The sequence below is a fragment of the Cyprinus carpio genome, chromosome A18 (assembly GCF_018340385.1).
Source record: "Cyprinus carpio isolate SPL01 chromosome A18, ASM1834038v1, whole genome shotgun sequence".
Taxonomy (NCBI): Eukaryota; Metazoa; Chordata; class Actinopteri; order Cypriniformes; family Cyprinidae; genus Cyprinus; species Cyprinus carpio.
The window spans coordinates 7,924,673-7,939,363 of NC_056589.1; the positions used below are offsets into that span (position 1 = coordinate 7,924,673).

The following is a 14,691-nucleotide window of genomic DNA, read 5'->3' on the forward strand; positions in this document are numbered from 1 at the left end:
CATACTGTGAGGCAATCAGCTGTTACACCCAACAGTAAGAAAGAGAAAGGCTTCAAATTATATATTTCGGTTTACATCAACAATTTTGAGGGTGAGTATTCTCATGCTATATATGAATAGTGATTAGATGTCTCTGTTTCTCGCAGTTATTCCCGTTTTGCATTATTTGTTTATTTGTTTATATATCTATCTAGTTACATTTTATGTACATTGTTTGTGTCTCATGTGATTTTTTTATTAATATACAGTTTGGACTATGAACGTTATTAACTATGAGTAATTTCTCAGTTTCTAGTAAGGATCAGGTGGCAGGAGATACCTGCATGAGAGCGACATGTTTCAACTTGATGAGGAAGTCAGAGAAGCCGCAGAGTTTGAGAGTAGGAGGACACAATCAAGACTTTAGCTAAGCAAAATTCACGTTTTAACTAAAGATGCACAGATCGACCGGTGTTGTGCCAGTCCAGATAGGCACGCGCAGCCTGAGTGAGTGTGTGAGAGAGACTTCTGCAGAAATGAAATCAAATGCGTGCAACAGCACTCACAGAAAGGTATAGTAAGGTAGAAAAAAAATTATAATATATGATTTAGGTACGTAACATTGCACAACCAATATGTTTCAACACGATTGCAATGTGATTTTATACAATAGTAGTTAAATTAAAATTAAGTGACTTGCATTTTAGACACAAGATTGACTGTTTTTGCTCAATTTCGCTGATTTAGGAATGAGTGATGTATGTGTGCTATTATGTAATTCACCGTTGTCAGCACTGCTTTAGATGAATGTAAGTTATGTAAATAAACAAGTCTACATAGAGTAACTAAACACAAGTTATCTATTTAATTTGTCCATTAGTATTGTTGATAAATTGAGGAACATTTGTGCGAGTTAATACATCAGCAACTAACTCAACATGTAAATGTAGTATTGTGCAGTTAAATCACAGAGGTGACTTGACTCTTCTCTGGATCTTACAGGAACACATGAGACACACGTGTGTTTATCCAGTGCTGAGTGACTGATGAAGGAATGCTGCCATCAAAGGCTCTCAGTGAGTACACTACAGACATCAATAAAACATATTTTTAATCTTAAGTTGTAGTTTATTTTAATTATAGTAATTTCAAACAGAGCTGTTACAGCACTGTTCTAATTCTTCATTGCTGTACATTTGATGAAGAGCTTTTGTGGTGGAGCAGGTGATGGTGGCATTTGTGGGAAAAAAAAAAAAGGAAAAGCTAAAACAGAAATATAAAGTAAGAAATAATTTTGTTACTTCTAATACAGAAATCAAATGACATTGTGCTGTAAAAATGACTGCTATTCTATTGTGACTGTGCAACTTTGCATGATCAGTAATGTCTGCAGACTGGTGTGAGCAGTGAGGATGGAGAAGTCCACAGCAGCATCCTGAAAATGGTCCAGTGTCATAGATGAGACGCTCCCTCACTCCACCTCTTACTGCCTCATCTGGACTGGATGCTGCTGTGGTCTCTTTACTCTTTTTCCTCAGTGACCCCACAGCCAGTGAGAACATCTAGAGAAAGAACAAAAGACATTGAGGATGTTATTTTGGAAAAGTTTGTTCTGCTGGTTTCGGTTCATACAATATCAGTCAATGAACTGAATGGTGATTCCCGAGTTCTAGAAGCTTCAAAAGCATCATCAAATAATGTCATGAAGAACCTGAAAGTCAGGCTCCATTGACTGATATTGTATGAACACAGATCAGCAACCAGCAGGAGAAATTTGACCAAAATCACCTTTTGTGTTAAAAAAAAACAAAAAAAAAAACAATAAAAAACACACACAGACACACATGTATTGAACAGCATGGAGGCGATTAAATATTGACTGAATTTATGTTTATATTAACTAACCTTTTAAAGCCCCAAATAGAAATTGTATGAAATAAATATATGTAAGCATTTATTTTATAGTAGTACCTTGAAGAAATAAACTTTCAGAAATAAGCAGCTTTATTGAGCGTTTGTGCCCAAGACACAAAAAAGCATTTACAAAAATCACATTTACATTTATGCATTTGGCAGACACTTTTATCTGAAGTGACTTACAGTGCTCTTATTACAGGGACCCCAATCCCCCTGCAGCTACCTGGAGAAAAGACACTGGTTGTGACAACTGCGGAGATCAAACCAGCAACCTTCTGCTTACCAATCCAGTTCACTACACCACAAACGTAACGAAGGAAAGTTATGGATAATGCAGTAAATTAATTATTAAATACAATAAACATGATTTTAGTTAAACATTTATTTACTAAGTTGTAAAGAGTATTAATAAAAGACAGAACACAGTCACTGCTCTTTAGTGTACATAATTTCTCTTGGTGAGTGGCCAGTACTTTCTGTGGACAGTGACAATTATTTATTAATATTTGACTGCTGAATTTACCTACTATAATAAGAAAATAAGTAAGAATATCAGAATTCTAAAATTATTGTTGTAATAACCATAGTCGTATTATTATTATTAACATGTCGCATGTCGCTTGGCCATTCCTAGGGTGTCAAGCCAGGTCCTGTCAATAGAATGGTGATTCTGCAAGACATAAAGAGAGGAAACTTGCTGAGGGATTAAGGTGGGGACACTTTTACTTGCCAAGATGCCTACAGATGTAAAAAACAAACAAACAAAAACCACAGAAGACAAATAATCTTTTAATATTGAATTTACACAACATCACTGTACAGGAAATGTTTAACACTGTATCAAAGTTATATTTACATTACTGCAGTGCAAATGTTCCAAGTTATTTATATTTACATGTTTACATAACTGTATTGAAAATGTTCAATGTTTATTATATTTAAAAATGTACATTCCTGCAGTGCAGGCAACACTGTATAAAATAATTTATATACATGTTTATATTATTTATTACAAAAATAAATCCAAATTTATTACTCTCCAACAAATGTTATCTCGTCTTTAATCCTTTGCCCAAGCTTTCACTAATGGGCCATTCTGGTAATTTACACGGAGGCAAGCAAAAGTGTATAGCAGGTTGATACTCCCTGTAATAGAAAGAGGGATGACTGTGTCAAACATTTTGTGTTGGTTCACCCTGCGGATGAGACGTTCAACGTGGACCCTCAGCCGAGCAATGGACTGTGTCTCCCTCACCTCACCAGCCGACATCTGTTCTCTCTTCGACAGGCAAGCAGGTTTGTAGACTCTGCATGGCACACAGTCATCAACAAGAAACCCTGTAAAAATAACAAGGTTTGCAATTATGTCCATATAATGTGTAGGCTAGGCTTCCACTGAAAATATAAAATTAAGTTTTGTTCGTCTATTTTTTATTTTCCTATGCACTGCTTGTTGTTCCAACTTCATGCCTCATTGTAGTTGCTCTTGCTCTGGACACACGAATCATGTTGTAGGATGCAGGTTCAATGTGTTTCCAGAAAGCCATTAAATGGCTGTAAGTTACGAACCTAAATTAGATGTAGGACGTTTTAAATGTACAAAAATTACAAACTGAAATGAATTACTTCAAAGAATTTTATATATATATGTGTGTGTGTGTGTGTGTGTGTGTGTGTGTGTGTGTGTGTACACAGAGCTTAATAAATTTAATTGACCACAACCCAATGCAAGGTTTGTGCCACCACTGCCCTAATCAAACAGTATTGGTGAATACCAAAATACCAAAATCATTTTTTTTTCTGTAATGGTTAAAGGTGCCATGTGTCATGTCTGGAAAAAAAATCAAGTCATACTCCACATTCCATACCAGATGGGGGCAGTATGCCTCAATAAAGTGAATTGGTCTACTCTAGAGTAACAAACGAGAAACGGCATAGTCTCTATGCTCCGCCCCTACCTTCACAACAACCCTAGAGCCATAGCCTAAGCCTAAGAGGACATTTTGCCTCCAGAGGAACGTTGGGTGATGTCAAGTGATTTTGAAACATGACATCTTCAAGCTACTCCCCTTCACCTTTACCAGTGAATATGTTCATATTCGTTTTGTTCATATTACATTTTGAGTTGTATATACACTGTAATGACCCAGAACTCGACATGGGATCCATATGCAGGCTTTATTGCGGAGACTCGTAGTTGTACAGGCAATGGTCAATACCAGCAATATCAACAACGTAGGGAGAACAGAGAATCAAAATCCAGTAACAAGCAAGGGTCCGTAGGTAGGCAGCAAAGGTACGGAAAGGATATCAAACAGGATCGGCAACAGGAAATCAAACATGGGTAATAACGCTCAGAAATGACAGACACAGCAAATCAAGACTTCGCGTTGATCTCCTGTGATAGTCCAGCTTTTATACACAAATCTTGATGAAGAGCACCTGTGACGGTGATTAGAGTCCAAGGACGGGGCTTGTGGGAAATGTAGTGTAGTCAGTGTAAATGAATGGATGGATGCGTGTGTGTCAGTATTCAGGTGAGGGTGCCCTCTGCTGGCCAGCAGAGGGAATCACGGGGTTCGTCTCCGTGACATACACATTATTTGAATTAAATTAATTTGACAGACAGCATTCTGTCAACATCATTGGTCAACATCAGACAGCTGATGTTGACCAAGCTAGCGCCAACCAACGTAACCAGAGCTGCCAACTCTCAAGCATTCACTGTGAGACACACGCAATCGACTCTTTTCACACGCTTTCACGCCACACATCAATTTTCTCATGCACAGAAAAACCACGAAACAAAGAGGACACGGAGACCAACAGACTAGACAGAGCTAGCCAGTCGATCGCCAATGCATAACTTACTTCACCATCACTTTACATAACATCGTCAAAACTGTTGTAGTTTAGTTAAAAATGATAAAGTATTCTTAGCTGCACATATACAAGTGAAAATAGGGACAACATCTATTTAGAGTGTTACGTATGCTGCCCGCCTGATGCTAATTTAGCAGCATATATCAAGTTTGATTTTCATTAGCAAAAACTTGACCGCTCTGAATATACAGTAGTGAGTGAGTGCGCGTGCGGCCGGGGCGCTCTCTCTCTCGGGTTCATTATCATCGAAGACATTTCAAGCTTCTTAGGTAATGTTACATTTTAGCATCAGCTTGGTAGAGACAGGCTTTGGTAGATAACAGGTGAAAACCGGATCGGATCTGTGGGTAAGTTATAGTTAGCTAATTATCAAACGCAGCTACGGTTAGCCATCGCTAACATTAGCACGTTTATCGAACAGCTTTCGATACATTTCTATGTTATAACTTCCCGAAAAAAATACGCAAACATATAAAACAAACTTCTAGCGAAATACTAACAGCATCTTACTTACCAATCCAAAAGAAATGTTGCAAGTTCGGAGTCGAACCTCATTCCTTTCAAGTCCATCAGTTGTCTCCAGCGATGGAAAGCAGTGCCGATGTTTACTCTGGTTCGGCTCCTTTTCGTATCGGATTTGATTTGTGATTCCGAGCGCGGTTGTTTCCCTGTAGCGGGTGGTGGTGGTAGGTGTCTCTTGCCAAGGGCTTCAGCCATCCTTCCGCTCTCTCTGCCCTGAACTGAAATGAAGTAGTGGGCTGTACTTTCCACACGATTGACATCAGGTTCAAGTACGCCCACAAGCCGTGCGAGTTATTCGTGTATTGCAGGTTGGCTGGTGGTTATGTTGCCCGCATACCGCCTCCCATGGCCGAAACTGGTATTACGACACCTGTCGGGCCGTGGCTAGTAATGCTAATGCTAATTAAGGTTGATATCTCTGCAGCACTATAACTTGACATTTTTTTAATGACATCATCGCCCTTATTTCTTCTCATTCTTTTGATGCGTGTAGGTCATTTTTTGGATATTTTTACATAAATTTTTACACATGGCACCTTTAAGCCACACCAGTATGTATAAGTTCTTTAGTCAGAATAGTGTTTCTAATTCTAAAATATAATTATTGTTGGGATTAAATGGATTCAAAGATAGATTGCACAAAAGCTTCATCAAAAGCAAGTCTTTATGAACAACTAGATGATATTTGGAAGTCAGTAACAACAGAGACTGTGGAAAAGTACATAAAAACAATGCCAGAAAGAATGCAAGCTATTATCAAGGCCATAAAAAATAAAATAAAATATATGTTTTTTGGTTATTATGTCTGAATCAAGACTATTTTTTTTCAGTTTGTCATTTACCTAATAAATGACAATAGACAATACAATTTTAATTTAAAAAGATTCCTAAAATATGTTTTCTCTTTTATTATGACAGGTGGTCTAATAACACACACACACACACACAGTATCTTATATCGTACAGTACGTAAGGGTTTTAAATTGTTTCTTGTGTAGAACCTTATATCATCATCATAAAATCTTTGGCTGACCGACAACTCCTCCACCTGTCTCCTTAGTCGCTCCACTTCTTTACGGAGATCTTCAGTCTGAGAAAGTTCATAAAAACAATGCCAGCAAGAATGCAAGCTGTTATCGAGGCCATACAAAATTAAATTAAAATATATGTTTTTTGGTTATTCAAGATTCAATTCAAGATTCAAGATTTTTATTTGTCACATACATGGTTATATGGAGAGCATATAACCAGCAGTGAAATGTAAGTCAGGTCCGCTCCATGGACAGTGCAAGTATTAAAGAATACAAACACAAGAAAATTATACAAAAAAAATATGATATGGAAAAAGATTTAAAAAAAAATAAGAATAAAATAAAATGTGCAGGACAGTATACTGTAGACTTAATAAATATTAAGATGAGCAGGAATGAGGAGACAAGAGGAAACAAGAGGAGAATGTGCAAACAGGTTGTACAGGTTATTTACATAGCAGCAATAGAGGTAAAAAAGTAAATAAAAATAAAATTATAGAAATTGCTGTGCAAGTGTCATTGTTGGTATATTCAGTATCTTACTGATAATTACGTGAAGTCATGTAGAGGTTAAGAGACTGAGTTTGAGTTTAGGAGCCTGATGGCCTGGGGGAAGAAGCTTCTCCTAAGTCTCTCAGATTTTGCCATCAGGCTACGGAAGCGCTTACCAGATGGCAGCAAAATGGAAAGAGAGTTACCAGGGTGATTTGTGTCCTTAATGATTTTAACAGCTCTGCTTTTGCAGCGTTTGAGGTAGATGTCCTGCAGAGAGGGGACAGCAGACCCTGAGATGCGCTCAGCTAAGCGCACAACTCTCTGCAGGATTTTGCAGTCCTGACTGGAGCTGTTCCCATACCACACTGAGATACACTGAGTCAATACACTTTCTATGGCCCCTGAATAGAAAGTTTTCAGGATTGCTGGTGAGACCCTGAATTTTTTTAGCTGACGCAGATGGTACAGTCTTTACCTGGCTTCCTTAACCTGAGTTTGAATGTGGGTAGTCCAAGTTAGGTCCTCGGAGATGTTTACACCAAGGTACTTGAAGCTGCTCACCCTCTCCACAGGGGTCCCGCTGATCATAAGAGGAGTGTAAGGCTGCTGCTGTCTCTTTCTGAAGTCCATAATCAGCTCTTTTGTTCTGGCACCATGATGTGAGTTTCTCTACCTCATCCAAGTATGCGGGTTCATTGTTGTTGGAAATGAGGCCCAGTATCATCAGCAAATTTGATAATAGATGTGGAGCTGTGGGAAGACACGCAGTCATGTGTGTAGAGAGAGTAGAGCAAGGGACTCAGGACACAGCCCTGTGGAGCTCCCACGTTCACAGGGTGATGGAGTTGGAGGTGTACTGGCTTACTTTCACCACTTAAGGTCTACCGGTGAGGAAATCAAGAATCCAGTTGCATAGTGAAGAATTCAGGCTGAGGTCCATGAGTTTGGAAGCTAGCTTGATGGGGGCTATATTATTGAAAGCTGAGCTATAGTCGATGAATAGCAGCCTTACATATTTCCCATTGCTGCTGTCAATGTGTGTGAGAGAAGAGTGCAGGATGTGAGAGATGGCATCATCAGAGGCTCTATTAGGGGGGTAAGAGGCAAACTGAAGAGGGTCCAAAGTATCAGGGATGGAGGAACAGATGTTTTTCTTTATAAGTTTCTCAAAGACCCTCATGACTGTTGACGTGAGGGCAACCGGACGATAGTCATTCAGGCAAGAGGGGTTATTTTTCTTAGGCACAGGTATGATGACAGATTTTTTGAAGGAGGTGGGAACCACCGAGGTAGCAAGGGACTCATTAAAAATAGATGTAAATAAACCAGCAAGCTGAACAGCACAGGACCTCAGAACACGGCCAGAAATCCCATCAGGACCTGCTGCTTTCCTGATGTTCACTCGCTTTAGGGCCCTCCGAACCTCATCCTCAGACAGGGTGATCAGATGATTATCGCTGCTCTGACTATTATGTGTGAATCAAGACTAGTTGTTTCAGTTTGTCATTTACCTAATAAATGACAATAGACAATATCATTTGAATTTAAACCATTTTTAAATTATGTGACATTGCTAAAATATGTTTTCTTTTTATTATGACAGGTGGTCTAATAAATGTGTTAAGCATGTTATGTACACACACACACAGTATCTTATATCGTACAGTATGTAAAGGTTTATAATCGTACCTTGTGTAAAACCTTATATCATCGTTGGAAGCCACAAATCGCCCCAAACAAAATCTTTGGCTGACCGACAACTCCTCCACCTGTCTCCTTAGTCGCTCCACTTCTTTACGGAGATCTTCAGTCTGATCTACTGCATTATCAACTGCCGCGGTTTCTGGAACTGAACAATAATCATGTTTCAGATGCTGGGCATCAATTGGCACAGGATCCTCATCCACTTGAGTGTCAACCTCCCTTCTTTGCCATACCCTGGTGCGCCTTCTTGGTTCAGCAACAGAGTAGCCATTCCACTGGAATAAGGTGGGTACTGCCCCCTTCCTCAGCAAGCTTTAGGGGTTGATGGCTTGATCAGATCATCACTATTAAAGTGGCCACTGCAGACCCTTGTATGAGAATGTGATGTTAAATCTCTCACGTCGAATGTTGTGAATCCACTTTCTACGTGTTTCTCCGTCCACAGGAAAAGTGTGGAAACTCAGTATAGAGTTGAACTTTGAGGAGGCCTCACATAACGGGACAGCCGAACTACTGTGTTCCCACCATTGATATTTAAACTTTCTGCAAGCCATTACTATAATTCCTAACTATATAATACTATATAAAATACTTAAATTATAAATCGCTGTCAAATGAATCTTTTGAAAGAGTTCAGCTGCTAGTATACTTCGCTATAGAATGTGCTATGCGGAAGTAAATACGCTGGCTGAGATTCTACCGGAAATACATCAGCAGCGTTTGTGCATAGAGTCTATTGTTTTTGGGATTCACGATACAAAGGTCAGAGAGAGACTTCTTAGAGAGGTGGAATTGTCTTTGAATAATGCAGTAAAAATTTGTCATGCAAGTGAGCTGGCACCGCAGCATATAAAAACATTCAGTAGTACATGTGCAGCTCTGGGAAATGAGAGTGTACCTGTTGGTGCAGTTAAAATGAAACGAGGGCAATCCTAAAAGAATGCAGAGGATGCAAACATGAACTCTTTTAATTGTAAGCGTTGTGGTTCCCACCACAAACCTAAGAAATGTACTGCTTATGGAAAACAATGCACAAAATGCAAAGGAAAAAGTCACTTTGCTAAACAGTGTTTCTCAAAGGAAAAAACAAAAGAAGTGTGCATTTAGTGGAAGAGTCTGATTTGAATGAAACATTTTTTGTTGGTGGGATAACGTGAAAATATGCCATGTGATAATGTCGTGAATGCTGATCAGTCCTTTGTGATGCAAAGTGAGAAATCTGTGAAGGCTGTAACCCCTGATAAGTGGATTGTGCCATTACACATTAATAGGTCACTGATTCCAATGAAATTGGATACTGGAGCAAAAGTGAATTTGATTTGTATGAGTGATATAAAGTCAATGAAGGAAAAGCCACACATCCAGAAGAAAAGTGTGCCTCTAAAGGCATACAATGGACAGATGATTGATACTAAAGGGGTGTGCAGGCTTAAAGTGGAAGTAAAAAATAGGATTTACAACTTGATGTTTGTCATTGTACAATGAAGGCCATGGTTCTCTGCTTGGAGATCAAGTATGTGAGCATTTGGAATTAGTCAAAAGAGTATAGAATGTTATAGTGTCAACCAATAATCAATCTGTGGCTTTAATATTGCAGCAGTTTGCAGATCTCTTTACAGGATTTGGTGTTCTTCCACATACATACCAAATTCAGCTTAAAGCAGATGCACAGCCTGTGGTTCATGCTGCAAGGAGAGTTCCAGCACCCCACCGTGAGCAGTTAAGGAAGGAACTGGACAGGATGAAAGCATTGGATGTGATCCGTGAAATAGAAGAGCCGACCAACTGGGTTAATTCAATGGTCAAGAAAAAGAATAGTGAGATCAGAGTATGTATGGATCCGAAAGATTTGAATGAGAACATAAAACGGGAGCATTATCAAACTCCTAAAAGAGAAGAAATCACAAGTGAAATGGCAGGTGCAAAGTATTTTTCCAAGCTTGATGTGTCTCATGGGGTTTTGGCAAATCAAGTTAGAGCAAAAGAGTACAAAATACTGTACATTTAATACACCCTTTGGACGATACTGTTTTTTGAGACTACCGTTTGGAATTGTTTCAGCTTTCCATCATGCTATGGAGAATGTCCTTGAAGGCCTGGAAGGTGTCCGTGTGTATATAGATGATATCATCATCAGGGGTTCCACGCTAGAGCAACGCAATGTAAAATTGAGAAATGTAATGCACAGGATTCAGAGCAATGGACTGAAACTGAACAAGAGTAAAACCAGTTTGGAGTTAGAGAAATTGTTTTTCTTGGAGATAGACTGTCAGAGCATGGTGTTGAGCCTGAGAAAGAGAAAAATTCAAGCTATTCTTGAAATGCCAAGACCTACAGATAAGCAAGGAGTGCTACGGGTCATGGGAATGCTTATTTTTTTTGGAAAGTTCATTCCAAATCTCTCCTCTAAGACAGTATGCATCAGAGAATTGCTACAGCACACCAGTGAGTTTAGATGGACTTCCAAACATGAAAAGGAGTGGACAGACCTGAAGGCAACTTTAACCACAGAGCCAGTGTTGGCTTTCTTCGATTCTGCGAAGTCCCTCAAGATATCTGTGGATGCTTCGAAAGATGGATTAGGTGCAGTATTGTTACAAGCTGATGGTGATGAATGGAGACCAGTGACATATGCATCTAGGACCATGACAGATGCTGAGCGGAGGTATGCGCAAATAGAGAAAGAATGTTAAGGTCTAGTATTTGGATGTGAGAAATTCCATAATTATTGTTTATGGCTTATCTACTTTTGTAGTTGAAATAGATAACAAGCCATTGATCGCCATAGTCAAGCAAAACCTAGCCAGCGACTTATGATGAAATTGCGGCAGTATGATTTTGAATTGATCTATACACCAGGCAAATATTTGGTGTTAGCAGATGCTTTATCTTGTGCACCTGTATGAAGCACACTGGGTCAGTTAAGCTCTACAGAAGAGGATGTGACTTCACATGTGAACATGATAGCAGAGGCTTTACCTGTGTCAGATTGTAAATTAAAACAGCTGGCTGATGAAACTGTAAAGGACATGCATTGCAAGCAGTAATTCTTAATATGAGACATGGTTGGCCAAGTGATTTGAGTTCACTATATTTTCACATTCGATCCGAGTTACCCATGGTGAATGGTCTTGCTTAGAAAAAACAGAATTGTCATTCCAGAGTCTATGCATCCAGAAATACTGAAAAGGTTACATGAAGGACATCTGGGGATGGAAAAATGAAAAAAAAAAAAAAAAAAAAGAGCAAGAAAATCAGTGTACTGGCAAGGAATAAATGCTGATATTGAGAAAGTAGTGAGTAGATGTAAAACATGTATCAAATATCATTACAAGCAAGCTAAAGAACCAATGATAATAGCAGACCAAACTCCTGAAGCCTGGGAAAATGTTTGTACTGATCTCTTTCATTTAAATGGGAAAGATTATCTGTTGGTGATTGACTATTACTCCAACTACCCAGAGATGGCTTTGTTGCCGGGTATGTCTGCCAGTAATGTGATAAGTCATATGAAGTCAATATTTGCCAGACATGGAATTCTTAAAGCAGTAGTTAGTGACAATGGGCCATGCTATAATTGCAAGGAATTTCAGCAGTTTTCAAGGCAATATGAATTTCAGCATTTCACCTCAAGTCCATTGCATGCACAAGCAAATTTCTATGTCACATTAAAGAAAAAAAAAGAAAAGAAAAGAAAAGAAAGAAACATAGACATATTTAAAGGATTGGATGGATATATGTCTTTAGTCCTATTTTAAGAGAGGGGATGTACTATTTAATATGTGATTGTTATTGTTGTTGTGACCACTAGAGGGCAGTATGTGATGAATGATATAAGAGGGCACGATGTGAAATGAGGTGATAACAAGAGTTCATGAGAAGGAGTCTCTTTATTTGAGAAACAACAGATTACTGATGTCCATGTAAACGTAGTCATTATTAATGCTGACCAATATGCCATAAGAAATAAACTGGGAATGGTATGCTTTTCACAAACATTTGGTGACATCACAATTCAAGCTTTATTTTAAGCATACTAAATATACCTGTAGTGAAAAGTGTAACTGAAACTTGAGAATTTATAATAGTTTTTTTTTTTTTTTTTCAGACTACATCCAAAATAGTGTTTCCACATCTGGGATAAAGGCAGTCATAAGACCCCAGCGGAACGATGAGGATATGCTCTTCAAAAAATGAAACCTGCCTGAATAATGAGGGAAGAAATGTGCATGATTGCGTGATTTGTAAATAAATATTATGGACATTTAGTGTAACTCTCAGCCTGTTATTTTAAGTTTAAAGAAAAGTAAAATCATTTATTGTTGCATTGCTGTTTGAGACAATAAATGTTTTTTGTACCTTAATTCATTATATTGCAGATGTGTGCAAATAAAACTTGTTTTGAATATTCTGGTTGCATTTCAGTGTTACTGTACAGCATTTTATTAGTATTGCACTTCGGTTGTATTGAATTGTACTTCAGTTTTATATTGCAGTACTGCAGTTTTATTGCAGTATAATTGTAGTACTAGGCTACTTCAGCTATATTGCAGTAATACTGTGGTTCTATTGCAGTTGTTTGTTAGTAATACTACAGCTCTACTGCAGTTGTATTTCAATAGGCTGCTTCAGATGTATTGCAGTAAAACGGCAGTAATGCAGTTTTTTCGCGTCCAAAAAAACTACATGTAACAAAACTGCAGTATTACGTTTTAAAAAACTACAGTAATTTTTTGTAAGGGTAGTAAACATATTTGCGCGATCTTGGGGAGTCTGAAATAGATGTTGCTCAATCGGGACAGTAAAAATAACCACATCATAATTTATTAAGAGAAAAACTGACAGTTACATACAATACGGATATGAAGCTTTAATTTCAAGATGGTAAATTAAGCTTTTCATTTCAGTATAGAGCAATATAGTAACAGAGGCTATATTATTCATTGTATATTCAAATCAATTTCTGATACTAATACGTTCAAGTTTAATAATTCCTGAATAATTACGTACATAAAGAAATAGGCTATATTTTGTGTTGGATCTGTTGCAGCTGTGTCGGCAGTGCGCAGCAGACACACCCACCTAACGTTAAACGGTTTAAATATGCTTATCCAGCCAAAAAAACCCATAACCATTGCAGATAACATCTGAAATAAAAATTAATTTACATACACATGAAATAAAAACTAATCCCGTTTGACTGATTTACTTCAAATCGGGTGATTTTAGGTCAGCGGTTTACCTGTGACATGGTGCTCTCTGCCGGTAGGGATTAGTAAATTGGCGGAACTGACACGGTTGCAGCTGGGGATTATTGTCACTGCCTGTTGACAGTTTAGAACGCGATGGGCGATCCAGTTATATATAGATCAGTGACCTCATAGCGTTTAATGCTGAGGAGAACTCTAGCCTACAAGCATCTGAAGGACGCAGCTTCGGTAGGATGCAGCCTTCCGTTTAAAAAGCACCTCTGTCTCTGCTGCCTTCAAAATTCGATCAGTATAAGGTACCTCCGGAAACAGGAAGTGAAGCAGAATTTATATAAGACGTGCCTTGATGCCTTGAAAGGCAGCATTTTAGAGCTTTCGAACGCAGCGAATGTCTTAAGTGTTAATCGTGAACATGCTCTGGGTTGACTGAATTTACTCCCGGACGCGTTTTTGGAACCATTTTAGAGCTTTCGAACGCAGGGGGCCCATATGGGTTATATCTGGGCAGCGTGGGTTCCATGTGGGCATGGGGTGAAGAAGATGGGCAATTTATATGGGTCCCATGTGTTTTTCACAATGTGGGTCCCATATGGGTTTGAACATATGGGGCCTTCATGGGATCTATGTGGGCATGGGCTGAAGATGGGCAATTTATGTGGGTCCCATGTGTGTTTCACAATGGTGGGTCCCATATAGGTTTGAACATATGGGGCCTTCATGGGATCTATGTGGGCATGGGCTGAAGATGGGCAATTTATGTGAGTCCCATGTGTGTTTCACAATGTGGGTCCCATATAGGTTTGAACATATGGGGCCTTCATGGGATCTATGTGGGCATGGGCTGAAGATGGGCAATTTATGTGAGTCCCATGAGTGTTTCACAATGTGGGTCCCAAATAGGTTTGAACATATGGGACCTTCTTGGATCTATGTGGGCAAAATGATTTCAA

The 14,691-nt window shown here is 38.7% G+C and overlaps 1 long non-coding RNA gene across 1 annotated transcript; it reads left to right on the plus strand.

The window, feature by feature from the left end:
- Positions 1-996: 996 nt before the first annotated feature.
- On the plus strand, positions 997-13,096 carry LOC109049187. Its single transcript, XR_006162451.1, has 3 exons — positions 997-1,055; positions 2,096-2,606; positions 12,640-13,096. It is a non-coding gene; the product is annotated as an uncharacterized LOC109049187 (long non-coding RNA).
- The last annotated feature ends 1,595 nt before the right edge of the window (positions 13,097-14,691 follow it).